General features: G+C 44.2%; 1 long non-coding RNA gene across 1 annotated transcript in view; it reads left to right on the forward strand.

Moving 5' to 3' along the window:
- Positions 1–1,841, forward strand: part of LOC147114676 (uncharacterized) — a 50,970-nt gene extending 49,129 nt beyond the window's left edge. Inside the window, exon 4 of the long non-coding RNA XR_015078913.1 lies at positions 1,685–1,841. This is a non-coding gene — a long non-coding RNA (uncharacterized LOC147114676). The remainder of the gene's footprint in view (positions 1–1,684) is intronic.
- Positions 1,842–7,791: the final 5,950 nt, after the last annotated feature.

The raw sequence follows: 7,791 nt of genomic DNA on the forward strand, positions 1-7,791 counted from the left end.
GAGAGGCGATCTTATTGAAACATATAAGATTGTGAAGGGGTTGGATCGGGTGGATGCGGGGAGGATGTTCCCGATGATGGGTGAAACTAGAACTAGGGGGCATAGTCTTAGAATAAGGGGCTGCTCTTTCAAAACTGAGATGAGGAGGAACTACTTCACTCAGAGGGTGGTAGGTCCATGGAATATGCTGCCCCAAAAAGCTGTAGAAGCTACATCATTACATAAATTTAAAACAGAAAGACAGTTTCCTAGAAGTAAAGGGAATTAAGGGTTACGGGGAGCGGGCAGGAATTTGGACATGAGTCTAGGTTCGGATCGGTCATGGCCCTGTGGGTAGCGGAGCGGGCCCAGGGGCCGTGTAGCCTGATCCTGCTCCTATTTCGTGTGTCTAATTCTGTTAGTTTCAGGAGATAGTTCTGTGATAGAGATTGGCGGTTAGGATCAGATCAGCCATGACCTTATTGAATGGCGGAGCAGGCTCGAGGGGCCGATTGACCTACTCCTGTTCCTATTTCTTATGTTCTTATGTTCTTATGTTCTTAAGGGCAGGATTTTCATTTGGCCGTGGAGGTGGGATTGGAGGCATGTGGGCGGTTAAAATCGCGAAATCGGGGGGCACGAACCCATCCCGCCCCCAATCCGCCTCCATGCCAGTTTCAAAGGAGGCGGGTGCCTGACCCGCACTGGGACCCGCCTCCCCGAGGCGGGAAGGGGATTAATGCCAATTAACTGCCTGTTAACAGGTAGTTAACAGGCAGTTTTTAGCCTAATCCCTATTTTCATTCTTGAAGTGTGGGATTCCTGATGGCTCCAAACCACGGCAAGTTAGCAAGGCGGGCCGTCGGCTGAAGGGCTTGGAGGGGTCGAGATGTCCGGTGTTCAGGTGAATGATGAGTGCATGAGTGCAGAGCTAAGTGTGTTTGGTGTGTTTAAAGTGTTTAAAGAAGTTTTACTTACCTTTACAGCCTTCCTTCCTTCAGGTCTCGGGAGTCCCTCATCTCACCAGCACAGAAAGCAGAATGGCTGCGATCTGTCAAAAATTGCAGCATTCAGCTTTCTGTTCCAGAGAGATCTTTAAATCATTCTGAGAGGAAGGAATTAACTTGGAGTACAGATTGTCAGTGTTTGACAGCTTTAAACAGCTGTGAAATGATGATATTTCATCTGTCAAAAGGTCTTGACAGATGAAATATCAATCTGTGATGTCACCTGTTGCCGGGTGGCCCTTAATTGGCCTGCTGAGCCCGTTGGGTGGGCTCAACAAGGTCAATCAAGTCAAAATCGCGTGGGTTAGCTACAACTCGATGGAGGCGGGACTACAACCCCGAAAGTTGTAGTCCCGCCTCCTACCCCCCTCCTCAATGAAAATCCAGCCCCATGTCTCCTAGGTGTTCCAAGTTCAACACAAAAACAATGTGATGATTGTTGCCTCCCGTGTTTCATTTGATGTTATTTTTACAAAGGCATTCTGTGCAATTCTTTTTACAACATGTAAATTAAAAACACCTCAACTAGGGTGATCTATACAATTCTTATTTACCTCAGTTGGTTGTAACATTGTCTTCTTATTTCATTTGATGTCATTTTTACAAAAGGCACATGTTTCTTTAATCTTTCTGTGTTTCTTTCCAAAGTGTTGGTTTATAACACTTAACTGGGTATATACCATTGTGTTCCTTCCAAGCTGCAGACCTCCCGGAACCTCCAACCTGCTGCTTCAACAGTGTCAACAACTCATCTTATCTCAAAAGCCTGTATGCTGTTTACAGTTTTTGATTGTTAAGGCTTCCAGACTTCCAGACCCAGTATGTCATGTTTTAATAAAGTCAAAATTCTGTTCATAGGATGGTGTATTTTTCGGAATATGGCTATTCCTTCACAAGAGGAGATTTGATGGAGGTGTTTAAAATCATGAAGGGTTTAGATAGAGTAAATGAAGAGAAACTGTTTCCAATGGCTGAAGGGTCGCTAATGAGAAGGCACAGATTTAAGGTGAATGGCAAAAGAACCAGAGACAACAGGAGGGAAAACATTTTTATGCAACGAGTGGTTAGGATTTGGAATAAACTGCCTGATAGGGTGATGGATACAGACTCAATAGTAGCCTTTAAAAAGGAATTGGATAAATACTTGAAGGAGAAAAAAATTGCAGGGATATGGGGAAAGAGCGGGGGAGTGGGACTAACTGGATTGCTCTTCGAAAGAGCCAGCGCAGACTCGATGGGCCGAATAGCCTCCTTCTGTGCTATACTATTCTATGATTTTATGATACTATGAAATGCATTAAACATTTATCTGTCAATAGTGATCTCTTTACTTATGCTGACACCCATCAGTCTTTTTGATCACTTGCACACGCTTGCCAGCTTTTACCAAGACTCAACAGCAGTACTCACCCCGAAGCAAATGGTCAAGATTTGACTGTCCTGCTAAGCCAGCAGATTGGTCCACAGGAGAAGTCAGCTCCTGGCGGTGGGGGATTCCCCTCATCATAGCAGATGTGCCAGTTATTCACATTGCACTTAAGAGGCTTCTACAGTATGTCTGTCGAATGAATGACATTTTATCCCTCCCCTTTTCCTTTCATTCTCTGAGGCGCGCCTGAATCAGGCTAGACCAGAGTGCATTCCACTTACAGCCACCTCGCTCAAGTGGTTATTCATCACACATGAGCCTGGGCAGTGAGTGGCAGCTGGCCAGTCAGCCATGGAATTGAGCTTGTTCCTGTTCTCATCCGAGATCGTCGACTCACCTTCCAGCAGAGGTCCCTGGATCGGGAGTGGAAACCTGGGCTGATTTTGTTTTACCCTCATCCTAACGCAAAGTTACGGTAGCATAATGGTTATGGTACTGGACTAGTAATCCAGAGGCCTGCAGTAATAATCCTGTAGACGTGAGTTTCAAATCCCATCACGGCAGCTGGTGCATTTAAATTCAGTTAATAAAAAAAAAAATCTGACCATGAAACTACCGGATTGTCATAAAAACGCATCTGGGCCACTCATGTCCTTTAGGGAAAGAAACCTGCTGTACTTACCTGGTCTGGCCTATATGTGACTTTTGAACCACTCTTAACTGCCCTCTGAAATGGCCTAGCAAGCCACTCAGTTGTACCAAATCGCTGCGACAAAGTCAGCACTGTGGGAGTAACTAACTACAGCGGCTCAAGAAGCGGCTCACCACCACCTTCTCAAGGGCAATTAGGGATGGGCAATAAATGCCAGTCTTGCCAGTGACACCCATATCCTATAAACGAATAAAAAAAGTCATTGGTGCCAATTATTTTATCCAACTGTTGAAATCAGCTACCTGAGCACAGTACAGGAATTGACTGAGGGACCTTCCCACTTTGTATGGCTCAGTACTGCCCACTGTATTCGCCCACTGAACCAACAGGAGAATGCTGAAAATAAAACTTGCAGAGTGAAAGAGCGAAACCTTCTGTGTGCTCTTACTATCTAATTAGTAAGACCCAGGGGAACAAGCCTAATGTTAGTGTTTGTACAGGTCAAGGATTTAACTGGATGTAATATATTATACTCTGTGTATACCATCGGTCCATAGAGGAAGCATAGGGATACAAGCATGCCAGTAGTGTCAAATAAAAACAGAAAATGCTGGAAGGTCATCGACCTGAAACGTTAACTCTGTTTCTCTCTCTACAGATGCTGCCTGACCTGCTGAGTATTTCCAGCATTTTCTGTTTTTATTTCAGATTTCCAGCAGTATTTTGCTTTTGCCACTAGTGTCAGTTTGGCTAAGTGGTAGCACTCTCATTTCTGAGTCAGAAGCTTGTGAGTTGACAGGATTTGACCATGTAAGCTAGGCTAATCATTTAGAGCAGTACCGATGGAGTGCCATCTCGTCCTTTAAACTAAAGTCCCAGCTGCCTGTTTGGGTGGAGGCACAAAATTCAGCAACACAATTTGAAGATCCGCAGCAAGTTGTCCCGACATCCTGGCTAAAGTTAATTCCTCAACCTATACCATCAAAACATATTAACTTGTCATTCATCTCAATTGCTGTTTGTGGGACCTTGCTATGAGAACACTGGTTGCTGCGATTCCTTACAGGACAACGTGACAACACATTAAAAAATAATGAATTGGCTATGAAGTGCTTTGGGATGTCCTGAGGAGGTGAAAGTTTATCTAAAGGTAAGTTTCCTCTTTGTTCTCCTGTTCCACTGTATTAACAGCCTGTAACTCACTCCTGGGTACCCATTATTCTATGTATAAACCACTCGAACCCTTCGATTATATTCCAGCCTATAACTCACTCTCAGGTATCTATTATTCTAAAAAAAACATCTGAACCCCTTGATTAGATTCCAGCCTGTAACTCACTCCTGGGTATCCATTATTATTTTCTATATATAAACCAGCTGAACCCCTCGACTAGAGTCCAGCCTGAAACACACTGCTGCTAATCTGTTATTCTATACATAAACCATATATGAATGCCTCGATTAGATCCCAGCTTGAAACTCACTCCCAGCTAGCCATTGTTCTCTATATAAAATGGGATGTGTAAGCTTCATAAAAGAAGCTCTATGGAATTGTGCACTATGCAGGGGAGTGCTTTTTTCATTCTACCATCTTCTGAAGATCGTTGCAGTGCCTCATCATAGTCGGCCCTCAAGGGTGGGGCACCTTGTGACATTGACCTCAGGAAGCTGAGATTGTGCTGGATGGTGGATCTCTGGTCTACGTGCAGTACCTATCGCATGAAAATCATTAACCTCCAGGCCCATTGGACCATTTGCAATTTAATCGTTCCTTCTACATCATCAGAGAGCCAAAGCAGTCAGTCTGCTGCTCACTCCAACATCTTTGGGCTAATTTTATGAAAATTTATAGCTAACCCTAACCCCTCCGGGCAAATTCTCCTGAATTTATTTTTTAATATGCAGCCTCCCTGAAACTCTCTGCGGGCCAGTTTTTTTTTCTCTTCGTGAAAATGTTACCAGTTCCATGGAACAATACATTATAAAGAATAACAAGTGTCTGGCAGGGGCTTGTAGGCAGTAATTCAATCTGTGGATTCTGCTGACATTGGTAAAACCACTCCCTTGGTCGCAGTCTTGCACTTTACGATGGTTTGGGAACTGCTCAAAACAAATTACCAGCTTGTAACTCAAAGCCAGCTATCTACTATGTGAAAAAAATACCTGGGACAGCTCCAGGTCAGTCTGAAGGCTTCCGTTGGTGTTTTAAACTGCTGTAGCTTAATGCTTATGGTTTACACTGTTATCATACCTCTCTTATTCCACATACACGTTAGATAAAAACAGAATGCAGTCAGTTCTGGTGAATGGCAGGCTCAATTGCCTGGAAATGTTGTGCTTGCATCAGGAATTGCTCTGTAATTCCCCCCACTCTTGCTATTCCTGGCCAATCCCAGGATTCATCTGAGAGTTACATTCCTAAACCACGTGCTGCCTGGTGGAGGGATATAAATCACAGCACGGAGACGGTGTAACAACTACAGCACAAACGATTAGAGAATCAGTTGTTTGACATCTCTCAGATGATCCAGGCTTCTTGTGCGTGGACTGGAACTGAGTAGAAGCTTGCTTCAGAAGGGATTGGGGATTCAGTGAGGGTCCAATGAAGACAATCCAAATAGCCAACAGACTGCCTTGCATCTAACCATCTCGGAATAGCCCAGACGTTTGTTTCCCACCTTTCACTGTCACAACCTTTCTCTGTTTTTTTTTGATACAATGATCATTCCTCCTATTAACTTTCATGTACTGTTCCTCCTCAGCAACAAATATACCACCCCACACACCCTTCTGCCTTTCTGGATTCCTACTGTGCTAAAATCATAACTAGTTGCACAGTCTTCCATGCTAACTCATTCTTTCCCAGGATTTTGAAAATGTAGAACACTTTACATCCCTCAGTCTTCACTTTGTCCTACAGCCTTGAGGCTTTTAAAGCCTAAACTGTAGTAGTTATTTTACTGGGCTAGTAATCCAGACAACATGAGTTCAAATCCCACCATTACAGTTCGAGAATTTGAATTCAGTTTTTTTTAAATCTGGAAATAATATCATAAAACCCAACTGATTCACTAATGTCCTTCAGGAACGGACACCTGCCGTCCTTACCCTGTCTGGCCTATATGTGACTCCAGACCCACAGCAATGTGATTGAATCTTAACTGCCCTCTGAAATGGCCTAGAAAGCCACTCAGTTGTATCAAATTGCTACAAGGACATATCTGCTACAAGGGAGTACATTCAGCACGCGGGCAGCCAGCTCATTGCCAGGAGGCGGGTTGTCATTTTAAATATGATAATCATAGAATCATAGAATGGTTACAGCATGGAAGAAGGCCATTTGGCCTGTCGAGCCAATGCTGGCTCTCTGCAAGAGCACCTCATCTAGACCCACCCCCCCGCACCGTCATTTCCCCACAGCCCTGCAAATTTTTTTCTTTCAGGTACTTATTGAGCTCCCTTTTGAAAGTTGTGATTGAGTCTGCCTCCACCACCCTTTCAGGCATTGCATTCCAGATGCTAACCATTCGCTGCGTAAAAAGGTTTTTTCTTATGTCGCCTTTGGTTCTTCTGCCAATCACCTTAAATCTGTGTCCTCTGGTTCTTGACTCTTCTGCCAATGGGAACAGTTTCTCTCTATCTAGACACAAAAGGCATCAAGGGGTATGGGGTGAGAGCGGGAATATGGTATTGAGATAGAGGATCAGCCATTATCATATTTAATGGCGGAGCAAGCTTGAAGGGCCAAATGGTCTACTACTATTTTTCTATATTTCTATCTACACTGTCCACACCTCCCTTGATTTTGAACGCCTCTATCAAATCTCCTCTCAATCTTCTCTGCTCCAAGGAGAACAACCCCAGCTTCTCCAGTCCATCAAGGTAACTGAAGTCCCTCATCCCTGGAATCATTCTTGTAAATCTTTGCTGCACCCTCTCTAAGGCCTTCGCAACCTTCCAAAAGGGCAGTGCCCAGAATTGGACACAATACCCCAGTTGAGGCCGAACCACTGTTTTATACAGGTTCATCATAATTTGCACACTTTTGTACTCTATACCTCTATTCATGAAGCCCAGGATCCCGTAAGCTTTATTAACTGTTTTCTCATCCTGCCCTGCCACCTTCAACGATTTGTGCACATATACCCCTAGGTCTCTGTTTATGCAGCCCCTTCAGGATTGTACCCTTTAGTTTATATTTCCCCTCTTCATTCTTTCTACCAAAATATATCACTTCACACTTTTCTGCATTAAATTTCATCTGCCACATGTCTGCTCATTCCACCAGCTTGTCCATGCCTTCTTGAAGTCTATCACTATCCTCCTCACTGTTTGCTATACTTCCAAGTTTTGTGTCATCTGCAAATTTTTACATTGTTTCCTGTACACCCACATCCAAGTCATTAATATATATCAAGAAAAGCAGTGAACCTAGAACCGACCCCTGGGGAACACCACTGTGTTTTTTTTATTCGTTCATGGGATGTGGGCGTCGCTGGCAAGGCCAGCATTTATTGCCCATCCCTAATTGCCCTTGAGAAGGTGGTGGTCAGCCGCTTTCTTGAACCGCTGCAGTCCGTGTGGTGAAGGTACTCCCACAGTGCTGTTAGGGAGGGAGTTCCAGGATTTTGACCCAGCGATGATGAAGGAACGGCGATATACTTCTAAGTCAGGATAGTGTGTGACTTGGAGGGGAACTTGGAGGTGATGGTGTTCCCATGCACCTGCTTCCCTTGTCCTTCTAGGTGGAAGAGGTCACGGGTTTGGGAGATGCTGCTGAAGAA

This window comes from Somniosus microcephalus, chromosome 7, assembly GCF_052327205.1.
Source record: "Somniosus microcephalus isolate GS21.2 chromosome 7, FLI_Smic_1.0, whole genome shotgun sequence".
NCBI lineage: Eukaryota > Metazoa > Chordata > Chondrichthyes > Squaliformes > Somniosidae > Somniosus > Somniosus microcephalus.